This window comes from Anser anser (assembly GCF_964211835.1).
Source record: "Anser anser genome assembly, chromosome: 16".
Lineage (NCBI taxonomy): Eukaryota > Metazoa > Chordata > Aves > Anseriformes > Anatidae > Anser > Anser anser.
In genome coordinates this window covers 16,486,173-16,507,338 of record NC_139737.1, presented here as the reverse complement: position 1 = coordinate 16,507,338, position 21,166 = coordinate 16,486,173, and the positions used below count along the sequence as shown (strand labels likewise).

The following is a 21,166-nucleotide window of genomic DNA, read 5'->3' as shown; positions in this document are numbered from 1 at the left end:
CTAGCTACCTTTGCTTCCTCCACAAAAGCTTCTCAAAATGTATGGGATTCTGCCTGAGATACATTTAGCTCTGGGTACCAGCTGCAAAGCCCTTCAGGGTAGGGACACCACAAGTTTGGCCAAGTTTATGCATAACTGTATGCCTGGTAGCTACCCTTCCCTCCTCACCTCGGCATGCTTCTAGAAAAAAGATTTGGCTTCCTCCAAGAGAGATTTTTTCTTTGGGGATCCTAAACTCGGATTCCCCTGGGCTAGGTAACAGAGAATTTGGGCTACTTTGGAGGTTGGTACATGCCCCGTAGCATACTTTGCCTCCGCCAGATTGTACTTAGGAAAACGTTTCGCCTCCCTGCGTTAGTACTGGACAAAAGCAGCGTACCCGTCTGGGGTAGCAACCGGAATTTTGGCCAAATTGGGAATTATGTGCGTGCCCAGTAGCTACCCGTTCCTCCTCCCAGGCATACTTTCTGAAATGTTTTGGCCTCTTCCAGAGAGAGAGGGACTGGTGGATTCGGTCCGCAGAACCCTTCAGGATAGGTACCCGAGAACTTGGGCCAATTTTTGACGGAGGGGCATGCCAAGAGGCTTCTCTTGCCTCTGGCTGATCTGCTTTGCCAAAACCTTGTGGCTACCTCCACATACAGATTTACTTTGGGATCCTGCCCTCAGATCGCTTCAGGCTAGGTACCTGACAACTTTGCCCAATTTCCGATGGAGGTACCTGCCTGGGTACCTTCACTACCCTTCGCTCATCTTCTTTTCCAAAACTTTTAGGCTAGCTCCAAATACACAACTGCTTCTCAATACCAGCTGAAGACCCCTCCACGTTACGTCTCTCTCAACTTTGGCCCTACTTTGGACGTAGCTGCATGCCTGCTAGCTACCTTTGCTTCCTCCACAAAAGCCTCTCAATATGTATGGGATTCTGCCTGAGATACATTTAGCTCTGGGTACCAGCTGCAAAGCCCTTCAGGGTAGGGACACCACAAGTTCGGTCAAGTTTACAGGGAAGTGTATGCCTGGTAGCTACCCTTGCCTTCTCACCTTGGCATGCTTCTAGAAAAAAGATTTGGCTTCCTCCAACAGAGATTTTTTCTTTGGGGATCCTAAACTCGGATACCTCTGGGCTAGGTAACAGAGAATTTGGGCTAATTTGGAGGCTGGTACATGCCCCGTAGCATACTTTGCCTCCGCCAGATTGTACTTCGGAAAACGTTTCGCCTCCCTGCGGCAGTTCTGGACAAAAGCAGCGTACCCGTCTGGGGTAGCTACCGGAATTTTGGCCAAATTTGGAATTATGCGCATGCCCCGTAGCTACCCGTTCCTCCTCCCAGGCATACTTTCTGAAATGTTTTGGCCTCTTCCAGAGAGAGAGGGACTTGTGGATTCGGTCCGCAGAACCCTTCAGGATAGGTACCTGAGAACTTGGGCCAATTTTTGACGGAGGGGCATGCCAAGAGGCTTCTCTTGCCTCTGGCTGATCTGGTTTGCCAAAACCTTGTGGCTACCTCCAGATACAGATTTCCTTTGGGATCCTGCCCTCAGATCGCTTCAGGCTAGGTACCTGACAACTTTCCCAATTTCCGACGGGGGTACCTCCCTGGGTACCTTCACTTCCCTTCGCTCATCTTGTTTTCCAAAACTTTTGGGCTAGCTCCAAATACACAACTGCTTGTCAATACCAGCTGAAGACCCCTCCACGTTACGTCTCTCTCAACTTTGGCCCTACTTTGGACGTAGCTGCATGCCTGCTAGCAACGATCGCTTCCTCCACAAAAGCCTCTCAAAATGTATGGGATTCTGCCTGAGATACATTTAGCTCTGGGTACAAGCTGCAAAGACCTTCAGGGTAGGGACACCACAAGTTTGGCCAAGTTTATGCATAACTGTATGCCTGGTAGCTACCCTTCCCTCCTCACCTCGGCATGCTTCTAGAAAAAAGATTTGGCTTCCTACAAGAGAGATTTTTTCTTTGGGGATCCTAAACTCGGATTCCCCTGGGCTAGGTAACAGAGAATTTGGGCGACTTTGGAGGTTGGTACATGGCCGGTAGAATACTTTGCCTCCGCCAGATTGTACTTTTGAAAAAGTTTTGCCTCCCTGCGGCAGTTCTGGACAAAAGCAGCGTACCCGTCTGGGGTAGCTACCGGAATTTTGGCCAACTTGGGAATTATCTGCATGCCCAGTAGCTACCCGTTCCGCCACCCAGGCATACTTTCTGAAATGTTTTGGCCTCTTCCAGAGAGAGAGGGACTTGTGGATTCGGTCCGCAGAACCCTTCAGGCTAGGTACCTGAGAACTTGGGCCAATTTTCGACGGAGGTGCATGCCAAGAGGCTTCTCTTGCCTCTGGCTGATCTGCTTTGCCAAAACCTTGTGGCTATCTCCACATGCAGATTTACTTTGGGATCCTGCCCTCAGATCGCTTCAGGCTAGGTAACTGACAACTTTGCCCAATTTGGGACGGAGGTACCTGCCTGGGTACCTTCACTTCCCTTCCCTCATCTTGTTTTCCAAAACTTCTGGGCTAGCTCCAAATACACAACTGCTTGTCAATACCAGCTGAAGACCCCTCCACGTTACGTCTCTCTCAACTTTGGCCCTACTTTGGACGTAGCTGCATGCCTGCTAGCAACGATCGCTTCCTCCACAAAAGCCTCTCAAAATGTATGGGATTCTGCCTGAGATACATTTAGCTCTGGGTACCAGCTGCAAAGCCCTTCAGGGCAGGGACACCACAAGTTTGGCCAAGTTTATGCATAACTGTATGCCAGGTAGCTACCCTTGCCTTCTCACCTTGGCATGCTTCTAGAAAAAAGATTTGGCTTCCTCCAACAGAGATTTTTTCTTTGGGGATCCTAAACTCGGATTCCCCTGGGTTAGGTAAGAGAATTTTGGCTATTTTGGACGTTGGTACATGCCCGGTAGCATACTTTGCCTCCGCCACATTGTACTTAGGGAAAATTTTGCCTTACCTGCGTTAGTTCTGGAAAAGCAGCTTACCTGTCTGGTATTTGTTACCTGCCTGTGTCTGCATGTCCTGTAGCTCTCACGGATTACCTCAAATTGCACGGAGCTTCCCCACTTTTTTCTCCATTTGTTGAGGTCTGGTCCTGTTTGACCCTTAAGGCTCTTTCCTAGCATCTCTTTGAGCCTTTCCTTTTGGCATTCTCTGAACGCTGCTGAAACCTCGGGTTGCTGCCTCAAACTCCTCCAAGGCTGTTGCTGTAATTTGTTTGTGTCCATCGGTGTACGTTCCCAACCCTGCAACAATGGAATAGACAGTTTTTGTTTGATTTTGTTTTGTCTAGTTGTTTCTTTTCATTATGACCTTTCCTTTCTTTGGTCTTTCCTTCAATCCTACCACTTTTGATAGTTTGAATCCTCCTCTTAGTTTTGTTGTTTCTTTGCTTTTTTCAGACATCAGCACGCCACCCCATTTTCCCTGTGCACTGCCTCCCTCATAGAATCCTACAATGCCTGGGGTTGGAAGGGACCTTAAAGACCATCCAGCTCGAGCCCACCTGCACTGGTGCCCCAGGACCCTGTTGGGAGCCGCACGTCTGGGCTGGGGCCAGCTCTGCCTTGGGGCTGACTGAGGCTGTGCCTGTCAGCCCTGCAGTGGGACATGGCGGTTGCCTAGCACCACTCTGGGTCACAATATGCACTGCCCCTGACAGCACAGGGCTGCCATGTGGTCACGGTCCCTGTCCTTGGCTTCCCAAGGAGCTGGGTCCCCATGCTTGGTCCTGAGCGAGGTGCTGGATGTGCGAGTCCAGGAGTCCCCAAGTGCCACAGGGTGGACTTCTCTCTCTTTCCCCTGGAGCTGAACACTCTCTTTTGGTTCCACCATACCTGTGCCCCTGAGAAGCTCCACAGCCAGGACGTCCATGGCCCAGCTCTCTCAAGCTCACGGCTGGGCTGTCCTGCCCCAGGGGGTCCTGCCAGGTGCCTGGAGCACACTGGAAAAGTTGGGCCTACATGCCTTAGTTCTGAACAAAAGCAGCATACCCAGGCTGTGACAAACCCTCTTTGCGCATCAGAACAGAATCCTGAAGTCTGCCGTGCCCAAAGTGAAACCTTTTTCTTCATTCCTTATAAAATAAACATTAAAGTTAACTCTTAAGGAGATAATGAGATTAAGGAAGTACATGCTAAACATAGAAGACTATAATACTCAACTTTTTGCCCAAAATATGCTCATTGTCATCCCAGGGTGGGACAGATAAGCTTAGGATATAAAAGTGTTAGGAGGTAGTGGTAAAAAAGTTAATGACAGCAAAACCCTAGAGTGAGGAAAAAAGGGAGAGCTGGGGGGTTGGGGGGGAGAAGAAAAATTGAAAACCTACAAGAGGCAGGCGATGTTCTGTGCTCCTTCTCCACCAAGACAGGGACACCTCCTTGGTAAGCTCTGCACCTTCACCTTCACTTTGGTGAGGAATACCTGCGATAGCATTTATACGTTAAATAAACATATTAACTGCCTAGTGGGTTAGGGGCATAGATTCATTTTAGCTGCCTATCGGGTCAGTGGAATAGACCCACAGGAAAGAGGACAATCCCTTGTCATTAAGACGTCAGGGTTCTCCCATTTGGCTGCATCTGTTCAAAAACCAGCATGCATACAAGCAATGCAGGAGAAGGATCTCTTCCGGAGATCCCCAAGGCTAGCCCTGATTGATCTGGCAAGGTTAACTCCCCCTTATCTGTAGCCTCCCAGACAGCATAAAGACACACGTAGCTAGTCTCCAAGACCACATACAAACTGCCTGTGCTATCAATACTGCCCTGGATGCCACACAGCTGGCAGATCTGGTTTGCCAAAACCTTGTGGCTACCTCCACATACAGATTTACTTTGGGATCCTGCCCTCAGATCGCTTCAGGCTAGGTACCTGACAACTTTGCCCAATTTGGGATCGAGGTACCTGCCTGGGTAACTTCACTAACCTTTGCTCATCTTGTTTTCCAAAACTTCTGGGCTAGCTCCAAAACACAACTGCTTGTCAATACCAGCTGAAGACCCCTCCACGTTACGTCTCTCTCAACTTTGGCCCTACTTTGGACGTAGCTGCATGCCTGCTAGCTACCTCTGCTTCCTCCACAAAAGCTTCTCAAAATGTTTGGGATTATTCCTGGGAGAGATTTACCTCTGGGTACCAGTTGGAAAGCCCTTCAGGGTAGGGACACCACAAGTTTGGCCAAGTTTACAAGGAAGTGTATGCCTGGTGGCTACCCTTGCCTTCTCACCTCTGCATGCTTCTGCAAAAGATTTGGCTTCCTCCAACAGAGATTTTTTCTTTGGGGATCCTAAACTCGGATTCCTCTGGGCTAGGTAACAGGGAATTTGGGCTACTTTGGAGGTTGGAACATGCCTGCTAGCTACCTTTGCCTCCGCCAGATTGTACTTTTGAAAAAGTTTTGCCTACCTACAGCAGTTCTGGACAAAAGCAGCATACCCGTCTGGGGTAGCTACCTGAATTTTGGCCAAATTGGGAATTATGCGCATGCCCAGTAGCTACCCGTTCCTCCTCCCAGGTATACTTTCTGAAATGTTTTGGGCCTCTTCCAGAGAGAGAGGGACTTGTGGATTTGGTCCGCAGAACCCTTCAGGATATGTAGCTGAGAACTTGGGACAATTTTCGACGGAGGTGCATGCCAAGAGGCTTCTCTTGCCTCTGCCTGATCTGGTTTGCCAAAACCTTGTGGCTACCTCCACATGCAGATTTACTTTGGGATCCTGCCCTCAGATCGCTTCAGGCTAGGTACCTGACAACTTTGCCCAATTTCCGATGGAGGTACCCGCCTGGGTACCTTCACTTCCCTTCGCTCATCTTATTTTCCAAAACTTCTGGGCTAGCTCCAAATACACAACTGCTTGTCAATACCAGCTGAAGACCCCTCCACGTTACGTCTCTCTCAACTTTGGCCCTACTTTGGACGTAGCTGCATGCCTGCTAGCAACCACCGCTTCCTCCACAAAAGTTTCTTAAAATGTATGGGATTCTGCATGAGACACTTTTAGCTCTGGGGACCAGCTGCAAAGCCCTTCAGGGCAGGGGCACCACAAGTTTGGCCAAGTTTATGCATAACTGTATGCCTGGTAGCCACCCTTGCCTTCTCACCTCGGCATGCTTCTAGAAAAAAGATTTGGCTTCCTCCAACAGAGATTTTTTCTTTGGGGATCCTAAACTCGGATACCTCTGGGCTAGGTAACAGAATTTTGGCCATTTTTGACGTTGATACATGCCCGGTACAATACTTTGGCTCCGCCAGATTGTACTTTTGAAAAGGTTTTGCCTACCCCGGGCAGTTCTGGACAAAAGCAGCGTACCTGTCTGGGGTAGCTACCTGAATTTTGGCCAAATTGGGAATTATGCACATGCCCAGTAGCTACCCGTTCCTCCTCCCAGGCATACTTTCTGAAATGTTTTGGGCCTCTTCCAGAGAGAGAGGGACTTGTGGATTCGGTCCACAGAAATCTTCAGGCTAGGTACCTGATTACTTGGGGCAATTTTCGACAGAGGTGCATACCAAGAGGCTTCTCTTGCCTCTGGCTGATCTGGTTTGGCAAAACCTTGTGGCTACCTCCACATACAGATTTACTTTGGGATCCTGCCCTCAGATCGCTTCAGGCTAGGTACCTGACAACTTTGCCCAATTTCCGACGGAGGTACCTGCCTGGATACCTTCGCTTCCCTTCCCTCATCTTGTTTTCCAAAACTTCTGGGCTAGCTCCAAATACACAACTGCTTGTCAATACCAGCTGAAGACCCCTCCACGTTACGTCTCTCTCAGCTTTGGCCCTACTTTGGACGTAGCTACATGCCTGCTAGCTACCTTTGCTTCCTCCACAAAAGCTTCTCAAAATGTATGGGATTCGGCCTGAGATACATTTAGCTCTGGGTACCAGCTGCAAAGGCCTTCATGGTAGGGACACCACAAGTTTGGCCAAGTTTATGCATAACTGTATGCCTGGTAGCTACCCTTGCCTTCTCACCTTGGCATGCTTCTAGAAAAAAGATTTGGCTTCCTCCAACAGAGATTTTTTTTTTGGGGATCCTAAACTCGGATTCCCCTGGGCTAGGTAATAGAGAATTTGGGCTAATTTCGAGGTTGGTACATGCCCCGTAGCATACCTTTGCCTCCGCCAGATTGTACTTTTGAAAACGTTTCGCCTACCTGCAGCAGTTCTGGACAAAAGCAGTGTACCCGTCTGGGGTAGCTACCGGAATTTTGGCCAAACTGGGAATTATGCGCATGCCCAGTAGCTACCCGTTCCTCCTCCCAGGCATACTTTCTGAAATGTTTTGGCCTCTTCCAGAGAGAGAGGGACTTGTGGATTCGGTCCGCAGAACCCTTCAGGATAGGTACCTGAGAACTTGGGCCAATTTTCGACGGAGGTGCATGCCAAGAGGCTTCTCTTGCCTCCCGTTTATCTTGGTTGCCAAAACTTTGTGGCTACCTCCACATACAGATTTACTTTGGGATCTTGCCCTCAGATCGCTTCAGGGGAGGTACCTGACAACTTTGCCCAATTTGGGACGGAGGTACCTGCCTGGGTACCTTCACTTCCCTTCCCTCATCTTGTTTTCCAAAACTTCTGGGCTAGCTCCAAATACACAACTGCTTCTCAATACCAGCTGAAGACCCCTCCACATTACGTCTCTCTCAACTTTGGCCCTACTTTGGACGTAGCTGCATGCCTGCTACCTACCTTTGCTTCTTCCACAAAAACTTCTCAAAATGTATGGGATTCTGCCTGAGAAACATTTAGCTCTGGGTACCAGCTGCAAAGCCCTTCAGGGTGGGGACACCACACGTTTGGCCAGCATTCTGCAGAAGTGTATGCCTGGTAGCTACCCTTGCCTTCTCACCTCGGCATGCTTCTGCAAAAGATTTGGCTTCCTCCAAGAGAGATTTTTTCTTTGAGGATCCTAAACTCGGATTCCTCTGGGCTAGGTAACAGAGAATTTGGGCTACTTTGGACGGTGGTACATGCCCGCTAGCTACCTTTGCCTCCGCCACATTGTACTTTTCAAACCATTTTGCCTCTCTGCGGCAGTTCTGGACAAAAGCAGCGTACCCGTCTGGGGTAGCTACCTGAAGTTTGGCCAAATTGGGAATTATGCGCATGCCCAGTAGCTACCCATTCCTCCTCCCAGGCATACTTTCTGAAATGTTTTGGCCTCTCCCAGAGAGAGAGGGACTTGTGGATTCGGTCCGCAGAACCCTTCAGGCTAGGTACCTGAGGACTTGGGCCAAATTTGGAGGGAGGTGCATGCCAAGAGGCTTCTCTTGCCTCTGGATGATCTGGTTTGCCAAAACCTTGTGCCTACCTCCACATACAGATTTCCTTTGGGATCCTCTCCTCAGATCGCTTCAGGGGAGGTACCTGACACCTTTGCCCAATTTGAGAAGGAGGTACCTGCCTGGGTACCTTCACTTCCCTTCGCTCATCTTCTTTTCCAAAACTTTGGGGCTAGCTCCAAATACACAACTGCTTCTCAATACCAGCTGAAGACCCCTCCACGTTACGTCTCTCTCAACTTTGGCCCTACTTTGGACATAGCTCCATACCTGCTAGCTACCTTTGCTTCCTCCACAAAAGCTGCTCAAGATGTTTGGGATTCTGCCTGAGACACATTTAGCTCTGGGTACCAGCTGCAAAGCCCTTCAGGGTACGGACACCACAGGTTTGGCCAAGTTTAGAGGGAAGTGTATGCCTGGTAGCTTCCCTTGCCTTCTCACCTTGGCATGCTTCTAGAAAAAAGATTTGGCTTCCTCCAAGAGAGATTTTTTCTTTGAGGATACTAAACTCGGATCCCTCTAGGCTAGGTAACAGAGAATTCTGGCTAATTTGGACGTTGGTACATGCCCGCTAGCTACCTTTGCCTCCACCACATTGTACTTAGGGAAAATTTTGCCTTACCTGCGTTAGTTCTGGAAAAGCAGCATACCCGTCTCTTATTTGTTACCTGCCTGTGTCTGCATGTCCTGTAGCTCTCACGGATTACCTCAAATTGCACGGAGCTTCCCCAGGTTTTTCTCCATTTGTTGAGGTCTGGTCCTCTTTGCCCCTTAATGCTCTTTCCAAGCATCTCTTTCAGCCTTTCCTTTTGGCATTCTCTGAACACAGCTGAAACCTCGGGTTGCTGCCTCAAACTCCTCCAAGGCTGTTGCTCTAATTCCTTTGTGTCCATCGGTGTACGTTCCCAACCCTGCAACAATGGAATAGACAGTCTTTGTTTCATTTTCTTTTGTCTGGTTGTTTCTTTTCATTATGACCTTTTCTTTCTTTGGTCTTTCCTTCAATCCTACCACTTTTGATAGTTTGAATCCTCCTCTTAGTTTTGTTGTTTCTTTGCTTTTTTCAGACATCAGCACCCCACCCCATTTTCCTTGTGCACTGCCTCCCTCACAGAATCCTACAATGGCTGGGGTTGGAAGAGACCTTGAAGACCATCCAGCTCGAGCCCACCTGCACTGGTGCCCCAGGACCCTGTTGGGAGCCGCACGTCTGGGCTGGGGCCAGCTCTGCCTTGGGGCTGACTGAGGCTGTGCCTGTCAGCCCTGCAGTGGGACATGGCGGTTGCCTAGCACCACTCTGGGTCACAATATGCACTGCCCCTGACAGCACAGGGCTGCCATGTGGTCACGGTCCCTGTCCTTGGCTTCCCAAGGAGCTGGGTCCCCATGCTTGGTCCTGAGCAAGGTGGTGCATGTGCGAGTCCATGAGCCCCCAAGTGCCACAGTGCGGACTTCTCACTCTTTCCCCTGGAGATGAACACTCTCTTTTGGTTCCACCATACCTGTGCCCCTGAGAAGTTCCATACCCACGACGTCCATGGCCCAGCTCTCTCAAGCTCACCGCTGGGCTGTCCTGCCCCAGGGGGTCCTGCCAGGTGCCTGGAGCACACTGGAAAAGTTTGGCCTACATGCCTTAGTTCTGAACAAAAGCAGCATACCCAGGCTGTGCCAAACCCTCTTTGCGCATCAGAACAGAATCCTGAAGTCTGCCGTGCCCAAAGTGAAACCTTTTTCTTCATTCCTTGTAAAATAAACATTAAAGTTAACTCTTAATAAGATAATGAGATTAAGGAAGTACATGCTAAACATAGAAGACTATAATACTCAACTTTTTGCCCAAATTACGCTCATTGTCATCCCAGGCTGGGACAGATAAGCTAGGATATAAAAGTGTTAGGAGGTAGTGGTAAAAAAATTAATGATAGCAAAACCCTAGAGTGAGGAAAAAAGGGAGAGCTGGGGGGTTGGGGGGGAGAAGAAAAATTGAAAACCTACAAGAGGCAGGCAATGTTCTGTGCTCCTTCTCCACCAAGACAGGGACACCTCCTTGGTAAGCTCTGCACCTTCACCTTCACTTTGGTGAGGAATACCTGCGATAGCATTTATACGTTAAATAAACATATTAACTTCCTTGTGGGTTAGTGGCATAGATTCATTTTAGCTGCCTATCGGGTCAGTGGAATAGACCCACAGGAAAGAGGACAATCCCTTGTCATGAAGACCTCAGGGTTCTCCCATTTGGCTGCATCTGTTCAAAAACCAGCATGCATACAAGCAATGCAGGAGAAGGATCTCTTCCGGAGATCCCCAAGGCTAGCCCTGATTGATCTGGCAAGGTTAACTCCCCCTTATCTGTAGCCTCCCAGACAGCATAAAGACACACGTAGCTAGTCTCCAAGACCACATACAAACTGCCTGTGCTATGGATGCCACACAGCTGCCCTGGATGCCACACAGCTGGCAGATCTGGTTTGCCAAAACCTTGTGGCTACCTCCACATACAGATTTACTTTGGGATCCTGCCCTCAGATCGCTTCAGGGGAGGTACCTGAAAACTTTGCCCAATTAGGGACCGAGGTACCTGCCTGGGTACCTTCACTTCCCTTCGCTCATCTTGTTTTCCAAAACTTCTGGGCTAGCTCCAAAACACAACTGCTTGTCAATACCAGCTGAAGACCCCTCCACGTTACGTCTCTCTCAACTTTGGCCCTACTTTGGACGTAGCTGCATGCCTGCTAGCTACCTTTGCTTCCTCCACAAAAGCTTCTCAAAATGTATGGGATTCTGCCTGAGATACATTTAGCTCTGGGTACCAGCTGCAAAGCCCTTCAGGGTAGGGACACCACAAGTTTGGCCAAGTTTATGCATAACTGTATGCCTGGTAGCTACCCTTCCCTCCTCACCTCGGCATGCTTCTAGAAAAAAGATTTGGCTTCCTCCAAGAGAGATTTTTTCTTTGGGGATCCTAAACTCGGATTCCCCTGGGCTAGGTAACAGAGAATTTGGGCTACTTTGGAGGTTGGTACATGGCCGGTAGAATACTTTGCCTCCGCCAGATTGTACTTAGGAAAACGTTTCGCCTCCCTGCGTTAGTTCTGGACAAAAGCAGCGTACCCGTCTGGGGTAGCAACCGGAATTTTGGCCAAATTGGGAATTAGGTGCGTGCCCAGTAGCTACCCGTTCCTCCTCCCAGGCATACTTTCTGAAATGTTTTGGCCTCTTCCAGAGAGAGAGGGACTGGTGGATTCGGTCCGCAGAACCCGTCAGGATAGGTACCCGAGAACTTGGGCCAATTTTTGACGGAGGGGCATGCCAAGAGGCTTCTCTTGCCTCTGGCTGATCTGCTTTGCCAAAACCTTGTGGCTACCTCCACATACAGATTTACTTTGGGATCCTGCCCTCAGATCGCTTCAGGCTAGGTACCTGACAACTTTGCCCAATTTCCGATGGAGGTACCTGCCTGGGTACCTTCACTACCCTTCGCTCATCTTCTTTTCCAAAACTTTTGGGCTAGCTCCAAATACACAACTGCTTGTCAATACCAGCTGAAGACCCCTCCACGTTACGTCTCTCTCAACTTTGGCCCTACTTTGGACGTAGCTGCATGCCTGCTAGCTACCTTTGCTTCCTCCACAAAAGCCTCTCAATATGTATGGGATTCTGCCTGAGATACATTTAGCTCTGGGTACCAGCTGCAAAGCCCTTCAGGGTAGGGACACCACAAGTTCGGTCAAGTTTACAGGGAAGTGTATGCCTGGTAGCTACCCTTGCCTTCTCACCTTGGCATGCTTCTAGAAAAAAGATTTGGCTTCCTCCAACAGAGATTTTTTCTTTGGGGATCCTAAACTCGGATACCTCTGGGCTAGGTAACAGAGAATTTGGGCGACTTTGGAGGTTGGTACATGGCCGGTAGAATACTTTGCCTCCGCCAGATTGTACTTTTGAAAAAGTTTTGCCTCCCTGCGGCAGTTCTGGACAAAAGCAGCGTACCCGTCTGGGGTAGCTACCGGAATTTTGGCCAACTTGGGAATTATCTGCATGCCCAGTAGCTACCCGTTCCTCCACCCAGGCATACTTTCTGAAATGTTTTGGCCTCTTCCAGAGAGAGAGGGACTTGTGGATTCGGTCCGCAGAACCCTTCAGGCTAGGTACCTGAGAACTTGGGCCAATTTTCGACGGAGGTGCATGCCAAGAGGCTTCTCTTGCCTCTGGCTGATCTGGTTTGCCAAAACCTTGTGGCTATCTCCACATGCAGATTTACTTTGGGATCCTGCCCTCAGATCGCTTCAGGCTAGGTAACTGACAACTTTGCCCAATTTCCGACGGAGGTACCTGCCTGGGTACCTTCACTTCCCTTTGCTCATCTTGTTTTCCAAAACTTCTGGGCTAGCTCCAAATACACAACTGCTTGTCAATACCAGCTGAAGACCCCTCCACGTTACGTCTCTCTCAACTTTGGCCCTACTTTGGACGTAGCTGCATGCCTGCTAGCAACGATCGCTTCCTCCACAAAAGCCTCTCAAAATGTATGGGATTCTGCCTGAGATACATTTAGCTCTGGGTACCAGCTGCAAAGCCCTTCAGGGCAGGGACACCACAAGTTTGGCCAAGTTTATGCATAACTGTATGCCAGGTAGCTACCCTTGCCTTCTCACCTTGGCATGCTTCTAGAAAAAAGATTTGGCTTCCTCCAACAGAGATTTTTTCTTTGGGGATCCTAAACTCGGATTCCCCTGGGTTAGGTAAGAGAATTTTGGCTATTTTGGACGTTGGTACATGCCCGGTAGCATACTTTGCCTCCGCCACATTGTACTTAGGGAAAATTTTGCCTTACCTGCGTTAGTTCTGGAAAAGCAGCTTACCTGTCTGGTATTTGTTACCTGCCTGTGTCTGCATGTCCTGTAGCTCTCACGGATTACCTCAAATTGCACGGAGCTTCCCCACTTTTTTCTCCATTTGTTGAGGTCTGGTCCTGTTTGACCCTTAAGGCTCTTTCCTAGCATCTCTTTGAGCCTTTCCTTTTGGCATTCTCTGAACGCTGCTGAAACCTCGGGTTGCTGCCTCAAACTCCTCCAAGGCTGTTGCTGTAATTTGTTTGTGTCCATCGGTGTACGTTCCCAACCCTGCAACAATGGAATAGACAGTTTTTGTTTGATTTTGTTTTGTCTAGTTGTTTCTTTTCATTATGACCTTTCCTTTCTTTGGTCTTTCCTTCAATCCTACCACTTTTGATAGTTTGAATCCTCCTCTTAGTTTTGTTGTTTCTTTGCTTTTTTCAGACATCAGCACGCCACCCCATTTTCCCTGTGCACTGCCTCCCTCATAGAATCCTACAATGCCTGGGGTTGGAAGGGACCTTAAAGACCATCCAGCTCGAGCCCACCTGCACTGGTGCCCCAGGACCCTGTTGGGAGCCGCACGTCTGGGCTGGGGCCAGCTCTGCCTTGGGGCTGACTGAGGCTGTGCCTGTCAGCCCTGCAGTGGGACATGGCGGTTGCCTAGCACCACTCTGGGTCACAATATGCACTGCCCCTGACAGCACAGGGCTGCCATGTGGTCACGGTCCCTGTCCTTGGCTTCCCAAGGAGCTGGGTCCCCATGCTTGGTCCTGAGCGAGGTGCTGGATGTGCGAGTCCAGGAGTCCCCAAGTGCCACAGGGTGGACTTCTCTCTCTTTCCCCTGGAGCTGAACACTCTCTTTTGGTTCCACCATACCTGTGCCCCTGAGAAGCTCCACAGCCAGGACGTCCATGGCCCAGCTCTCTCAAGCTCACGGCTGGGCTGTCCTGCCCCAGGGGGTCCTGCCAGGTGCCTGGAGCACACTGGAAAAGTTGGGCCTACATGCCTTAGTTCTGAACAAAAGCAGCATACCCAGGCTGTGCCAAACCCTCTTTGCGCATCAGAACAGAATCCTGAAGTCTGCCGTGCCCAAAGTGAAACCTTTTTCTTCATTCCTTATAAAATAAACATTAAAGTTAACTCTTAAGGAGATAATGAGATTAAGGAAGTACATGCTAAACATAGAAGACTATAATACTCAACTTTTTGCCCAAAATATGCTCATTGTCATCCCAGGGTGGGACAGATAAGCTTAGGATATAAAAGTGTTAGGAGGTAGTGGTAAAAAAGTTAATGACAGCAAAACCCTAGAGTGAGGAAAAAAGGGAGAGCTGGGGGGTTGGGGGGGAGAAGAAAAATTGAAAACCTACAAGAGGCAGGCGATGTTCTGTGCTCCTTCTCCACCAAGACAGGGACACCTCCTTGGTAAGCTCTGCACCTTCACCTTCACTTTGGTGAGGAATACCTGCGATAGCATTTATACGTTAAATAAACATATTAACTGCCTAGTGGGTTAGGGGCATAGATTCATTTTAGCTGCCTATCGGGTCAGTGGAATAGACCCACAGGAAAGAGGACAATCCCTTGTCATTAAGACGTCAGGGTTCTCCCATTTGGCTGCATCTGTTCAAAAACCAGCATGCATACAAGCAATGCAGGAGAAGGATCTCTTCCGGAGATCCCCAAGGCTAGCCCTGATTGATCTGGCAAGGTTAACTCCCCCTTATCTGTAGCCTCCCAGACAGCATAAAGACACACGTAGCTAGTCTCCAAGACCACATACAAACTGCCTGTGCTATCAATACTGCCCTGGATGCCACACAGCTGGCAGATCTGGTTTGCCAAAACCTTGTGGCTACCTCCACATACAGATTTACTTTGGGATCCTGCCCTCAGATCGCTTCAGGCTAGGTACCTGACAACTTTGCCCAATTTGGGATCGAGGTACCTGCCTGGGTAACTTCACTAACCTTTGCTCATCTTGTTTTCCAAAACTTCTGGGCTAGCTCCAAAACACAACTGCTTGTCAATACCAGCTGAAGACCCCTCCACGTTACGTCTCTCTCAACTTTGGCCCTACTTTGGACGTAGCTGCATGCCTGCTAGCTACCTCTGCTTCCTCCACAAAAGCTTCTCAAAATGTTTGGGATTATTCCTGGGAGAGATTTACCTCTGGGTACCAGTTGGAAAGCCCTTCAGGGTAGGGACACCACAAGTTTGGCCAAGTTTACAAGGAAGTGTATGCCTGGTGGCTACCCTTGCCTTCTCACCTCTGCATGCTTCTGCAAAAGATTTGGCTTCCTCCAACAGAGATTTTTTCTTTGGGGATCCTAAACTCGGATTCCTCTGGGCTAGGTAACAGGGAATTTGGGCTACTTTGGAGGTTGGAACATGCCTGCTAGCTACCTTTGCCTCCGCCAGATTGTACTTTTGAAAAAGTTTTGCCTACCTACAGCAGTTCTGGACAAAAGCAGCATACCCGTCTGGGGTAGCTACCTGAATTTTGGCCAAATTGGGAATTATGCGCATGCCCAGTAGCTACCCGTTCCTCCTCCCAGGTATACTTTCTGAAATGTTTTGGGCCTCTTCCAGAGAGAGAGGGACTTGTGGATTTGGTCCGCAGAACCCTTCAGGATATGTAGCTGAGAACTTGGGACAATTTTCGACGGAGGTGCATGCCAAGAGGCTTCTCTTGCCTCTGCCTGATCTGGTTTGCCAAAACCTTGTGGCTACCTCCACATGCAGATTTACTTTGGGATCCTGCCCTCAGATCGCTTCAGGCTAGGTACCTGACAACTTTGCCCAATTTCCGATGGAGGTACCTGCCTGGGTACCTTCACTTCCCTTCCCTCATCTTATTTTCCAAAACTTCTGGGCTAGCTCCAAATACACAACTGCTTGTCAATACCAGCTGAAGACCCCTCCACGTTACGTCTCTCTCAACTTTGGCCCTACTTTGGACGTAGCTGCATGCCTGCTAGCAACCACCGCTTCCTCCACAAAAGTTTCTTAAAATGTATGGGATTCTGCATGAGACACTTTTAGCTCTGGGGACCAGCTGCAAAGCCCTTCAGGGCAGGGGCACCAGCAGTTTGGCCAAGTTTATGCATAACTGTATGCCTGGTAGCTACCCTTCCCTCCTCACCTCGGCATGCTTCTAGAAAAAAGATTTGGCTTCCTCCAACAGAGATTTTTTTCTTTGGGGATCCTAAACTCGGATACCTCTGGGCTAGGTAGCAGAATTTTGGCCATTTTTGACGTTGATACATGCCCGGTACAATACTTTGGCTCCGCCAGATTGTACTTTTGAAAAGGTTTTGCCTACCCCGGGCAGTTCTGGACAAAAGCAGCGTACCTGTCTGGGGTAGCTACCTGAATTTTGGCCAAATTGGGAATTATGCACATGCCCAGTAGCTACCCGTTCCTCCTCCCAGGCATACTTTCTGAAATGTTTTGGGCCTCTTCCAGAGAGAGAGGGACTTGTGGATTCGGTCCACAGAAATCTTCAGGCTAGGTACCTGATTACTTGGGGCAATTTTCGACAGAGGTGCATACCAAGAGGCTTCTCTTGCCTCTGGCTGATCTGGTTTGGCAAAACCTTGTGGCTACCTCCACATACAGATTTACTTTGGGATCCTGCCCTCAGATCGCTTCAGGCTAGGTACCTGACAACTTTGCCCAATTTCCGACGGAGGTACCTGCCTGGATACCTTCACTTCCCTTCCCTCATCTTGTTTTCCAAAACTTCTGGGCTAGCTCCAAATACACAACTGCTTGTCAATACCAGCTGAAGACCCCTCCACGTTACGTCTCTCTCAGCTTTGGCCCTACTTTGGACGTAGCTACATGCCTGCTAGCTACCTTTGCTTCCTCCACAAAAGCTTCTCAAAATGTATGGGATTCGGCCTGAGATACATTTAGCTCTGGGTACCAGCTGCAAAGGCCTTCATGGTAGGGACACCACAAGTTTGGCCAAGTTTATGCATAACTGTATGCCTGGTAGCTACCCTTGCCTTCTCACCTTGGCATGCTTCTAGAAAAAAGATTTGGCTTCCTCCAACAGAGATTTTTTTTTTGGGGATCCTAAACTCGGATTCCCCTGGGCTAGGTAATAGAGAATTTGGGCTAATTTCGAGGTTGGTACATGCCCCGTAGCATACCTTTGCCTCCGCCAGATTGTACTTTTGAAAACGTTTCGCCTACCTGCAGCAGTTCTGGACAAAAGCAGTGTACCCGTCTGGGGTAGCTACCGGAATTTTGGCCAAACTGGGAATTATGCGCATGCCCAGTAGCTACCCGTTCCTCCTCCCAGGCATACTTTCTGAAATGTTTTGGCCTCTTCCAGAGAGAGAGGGACTTGTGGATTCGGTCCGCAGAACCCTTCAGGATAGGTACCTGAGAACTTGGGCCAATTTTCGACGGAGGTGCATGCCAAGAGGCTTCTCTTGCCTCCCGTTTATCTTGGTTGCCAAAACTTTGTGGCTACCTCCACATACAGATTTACTTTGGGATCTTGCCCTCAGATCGCTTCAGGGGAGGTACCTGACAACTTTGCCCAATTTGGGACGGAGGTACCTGCCTGGGTACCTTCACTTCCCTTCCCTCATCTTGTTTTCCAAAACTTCTGGGCTAGCTCCAAATACACAACTGCTTCTCAATACCAGCTGAAGACCCCTCCACATTACGTCTCTCTCAACTTTGGCCCTACTTTGGACGTAGCTGCATGCCTGCTAGCTACCTTTGCTTCCTCCACAAAAGCTTCTCAAAATGTATGGGATTCTGCCTGAGACACATTTAGCTCTGGGAACTAGCTGCAAAGCCCTTCAGGGTACGGACACCACAAGTTTGGCCACGTTTATGCATAACTGTATGCCTGGTAGCTACCCTTGCCTTCTCACCTTGGCATGCTTCTGCAAAAATTTGGCTTCCTCCAACAGAGATTTTTTTTTGGGGGATCCTAAACTCGGATTCCCCTGGGCTAGGTAATAGAGAATTTGGGCTAATTTGGAGGTTGGTACATGCCCGCTAGCTACCTTTGCCTCCGCAACATTGTACTTTTGAATAAGTTTTGCCTCCCTGCAGCAGTTCTGGACAAAAGCAGCGTACCCGTCTCGGGTAGCTACCTGAAGTTTGGCCAAATTGGGAATTATGCACATGCCCAGTAGCTACCCGTTCCTCCTCCCAGGCATACTTCGTAAAATGTTTTGGCCTCTTCCAGAGAGAGAGGGACTTGTGGATTCGTTCCGCAGAACCCTTCAGGCTAGGTACCAGAGAACTTGGGCCAAATTTGGAGGGAGGTGCATGCCAAGAGGCTTCTCTTGCCTCTGGATGATCTGGTTTGCCAAAACCTTGTGCCTACCTCCACATACAGATTTACTTTGGGATCCTGCCCTCAGATCGCTTCCGGTTAGGTTTCCTGACAACTTTGCCCAATTTGAGATGGAGGTACCTGCCTGGGTACCTTCACTTCCCTTCGCTCATCTTCTTTTCCAAAACTTTGGGGCTAGCTCCAAATACACAACTGCTTCTCAATACCAGCTGAAGACCCCTCCGTATTAAGTCCCTCACAATTTTGCCTCTACTTTGGAGGTAGCTGCATGCCTGCTACCTACCTTTGCTTCTTCCACAAAAACTTCTCAAAATGTATGGGATTCTGCCTGAGAAACATTTAGCTCTGGGTACCAGCTGCAAAGCCCTTCAGGGTGGGGACACCACACGTTTGGCCAGCATTCTGCAGAAGTGTATGCCTGGTAGCTACCCTTGCCTTCTCACCTCGGCATGCTTCTGCAAAAGATTTGGCTTCCTCCAAGAGAGATTTTTTCTTTGAGGATCCTAAACTCGGATTCCTCTGGGCTAGGTAACAGAGAATTTGGGCTACTTTGGACGTTGGTACATGCCCGCTAGCTACCTTTGCCTCCGCCACATTGTACTTTTCAAACCATTTTGCCTCTCTGCGGCAGTTCTGGACAAAAGCAGCGTACCCGTCTGGGGTAGCTACCTGAAGTTTGGCCAAATTGGGAATTATGCGCATGCCCAGTAGCTACCCATTCCTCCTCCCAGGCATACTTTCTGAAATGTTTTGGCCTCTCCCAGAGAGAGAGGGACTTGTGGATTCGGTCCGCAGAACCCTTCAGGCTAGGTACCTGAGGACTTGGGCCAAATTTGGAGGGAGGTGCATGCCAAGAGGCTTCTCTTGCCTCTGGATGATCTGGTTTGCCAAAACCTTGTGCCTACCTCCACATACAGATTTCCTTTGGGATCCTCTCCTCAGATCGCTTCAGGGGAGGTACCTGACACCTTTGCCCAATTTGAGAAGGAGGTACCTGCCTGGGTACCTTCACTTCCCTTCGCTCATCTTCTTTTCCAAAACTTTGGGGCTAGCTCCAAATACACAACTGCTTCTCAATACCAGCTGAAGACCCCTCCACGTTACGTCTCTCTCAACTTTGGCCCTACTTTGGACATAGCTCCATACCTGCTAGCTACCTTTGCTTCCTCCACAAAAGCTGCTCAAGATGTTTGGGATTCTGCCTGAGACACATTTAGCTCTGGGTACCAGCTGCAAAGCCCTTCAGGGTACGGACACCACAGGTTTGGCCAAGTTTAGAGGGAAGTGTATGCCTGGTAGCTTCCCTTGCCTTCTCACCTTGGCATGCTTCTAGAAAAAAGATTTGGCTTCCTCCAAGAGAGATTTTTTCTTTGAGGATACTAAACTCGGATCCCTCTAGGCTAGGTAACAGAGAATTCTGGCTAATTTGGACGTTGGTACATGCCCGCTAGCTACCTTTGCCTCCACCACATTGTACTTAGGGAAAATTTTGCCTTACCTGCGTTAGTTCTGGAAAAGCAGCATACCCGTCTCTTATTTGTTACCTGCCTGTGTCTGCATGTCCTGTAGCTCTCACGGATTACCTCAAATTGCACGGAGCTTCCCCAGGTTTTTCTCCATTTGTTGAGGTCTGGTCCTCTTTGCCCCTTAATGCTCTTTCCAAGCATCTCTTTCAGCCTTTCCTTTTGGCATTCTCTGAACACAGCTGAAACCTCGGGTTGCTGCCTCAAACTCCTCCAAGGCTGTTGCTCTAATTCCTTTGTGTCCATCGGTGTACGTTCCCAACCCTGCAACAATGGAATAGACAGTCTTTGTTTCATTTTCTTTTGTCTGGTTGTTTCTTTTCATTATGACCTTTTCTTTCTTTGGTCTTTCCTTCAATCCTACCACTTTTGATAGTTTGAATCCTCCTCTTAGTTTTGTTGTTTCTTTGCTTTTTTCAGACATCAGCACCCCACCCCATTTTCCTTGTGCACTGCCTCCCTCACAGAATCCTACAATGGCTGGGGTTGGAAGAGACCTTGAAGACCATCCAGCTCGAGCCCACCTGCACTGGTGCCCCAGGACCCTGTTGGGAGCCGCACGTCTGGGCTGGGGCCAGCTCTGCCTTGGGGCTGACTGAGGCTGTGCCTGTCAGCCCTGCAGTGGGACATGGCGGTTGCCTAGCACCACTCTGGGTCACAATATGCACTGCCCCTGACAGCACAGGGCTGCCATGTGGTCACGGTCCCTGTCCTTGGCTTCCCAAGGAGCTGGGTCCCCATGCTTGGTCCTGAGCAAGGTGGTGCATGTGCGAGTCCATGAGCCCCCAAGTGCCACAGTGCGGACTTCTCACTCTTTCCCCTGGAGATGAACACTCTCTTTTGGTTCCACCATACCTGTGCCCCTGAGAAGTTCCATACCCACGACGTCCATGGCCCAGCTCTCTCAAGCTCACCGCTGGGCTGTCCTGCCCCAGGGGGTCCTGCCAGGTGCCTGGAGCACACTGGAAAAGTTTGGCCTACATGCCTTAGTTCTGAACAAAAGCAGCATACCCAGGCTGTGCCAAACCCTCTTTGCGCATCAGAACAGAATCCTGAAGTCTGCCGTGCCCAAAGTGAAACCTTTTTCTTCATTCCTTGTAAAATAAACATTAAAGTTAACTCTTAATAAGATAATGAGATTAAGGAAGTACATGCTAAACATAGAAGA

General features: G+C 49.4%; 2 long non-coding RNA genes across 2 annotated transcripts in view; both read right to left on the bottom strand.

The window, feature by feature from the left end:
- The window catches only part of LOC310882731, a 673,777-nt gene that overhangs the window by 546,411 nt on the left and 106,200 nt on the right, over positions 1-21,166 (bottom strand). The window lies entirely within an intron of this gene.
- LOC310882625 overlaps positions 1-21,166 on the bottom strand; it is a 93,271-nt gene that overhangs the window by 70,051 nt on the left and 2,054 nt on the right. The window contains exons 2-4 of the long non-coding RNA XR_014573058.1: positions 14,517-21,092; positions 10,304-13,431; positions 5,089-10,049 (exon numbers count right to left, since the gene is read on the bottom strand). This is a non-coding gene — a long non-coding RNA (uncharacterized lncRNA). The remainder of the gene's footprint in view (positions 1-5,088; positions 10,050-10,303; positions 13,432-14,516; positions 21,093-21,166) is intronic.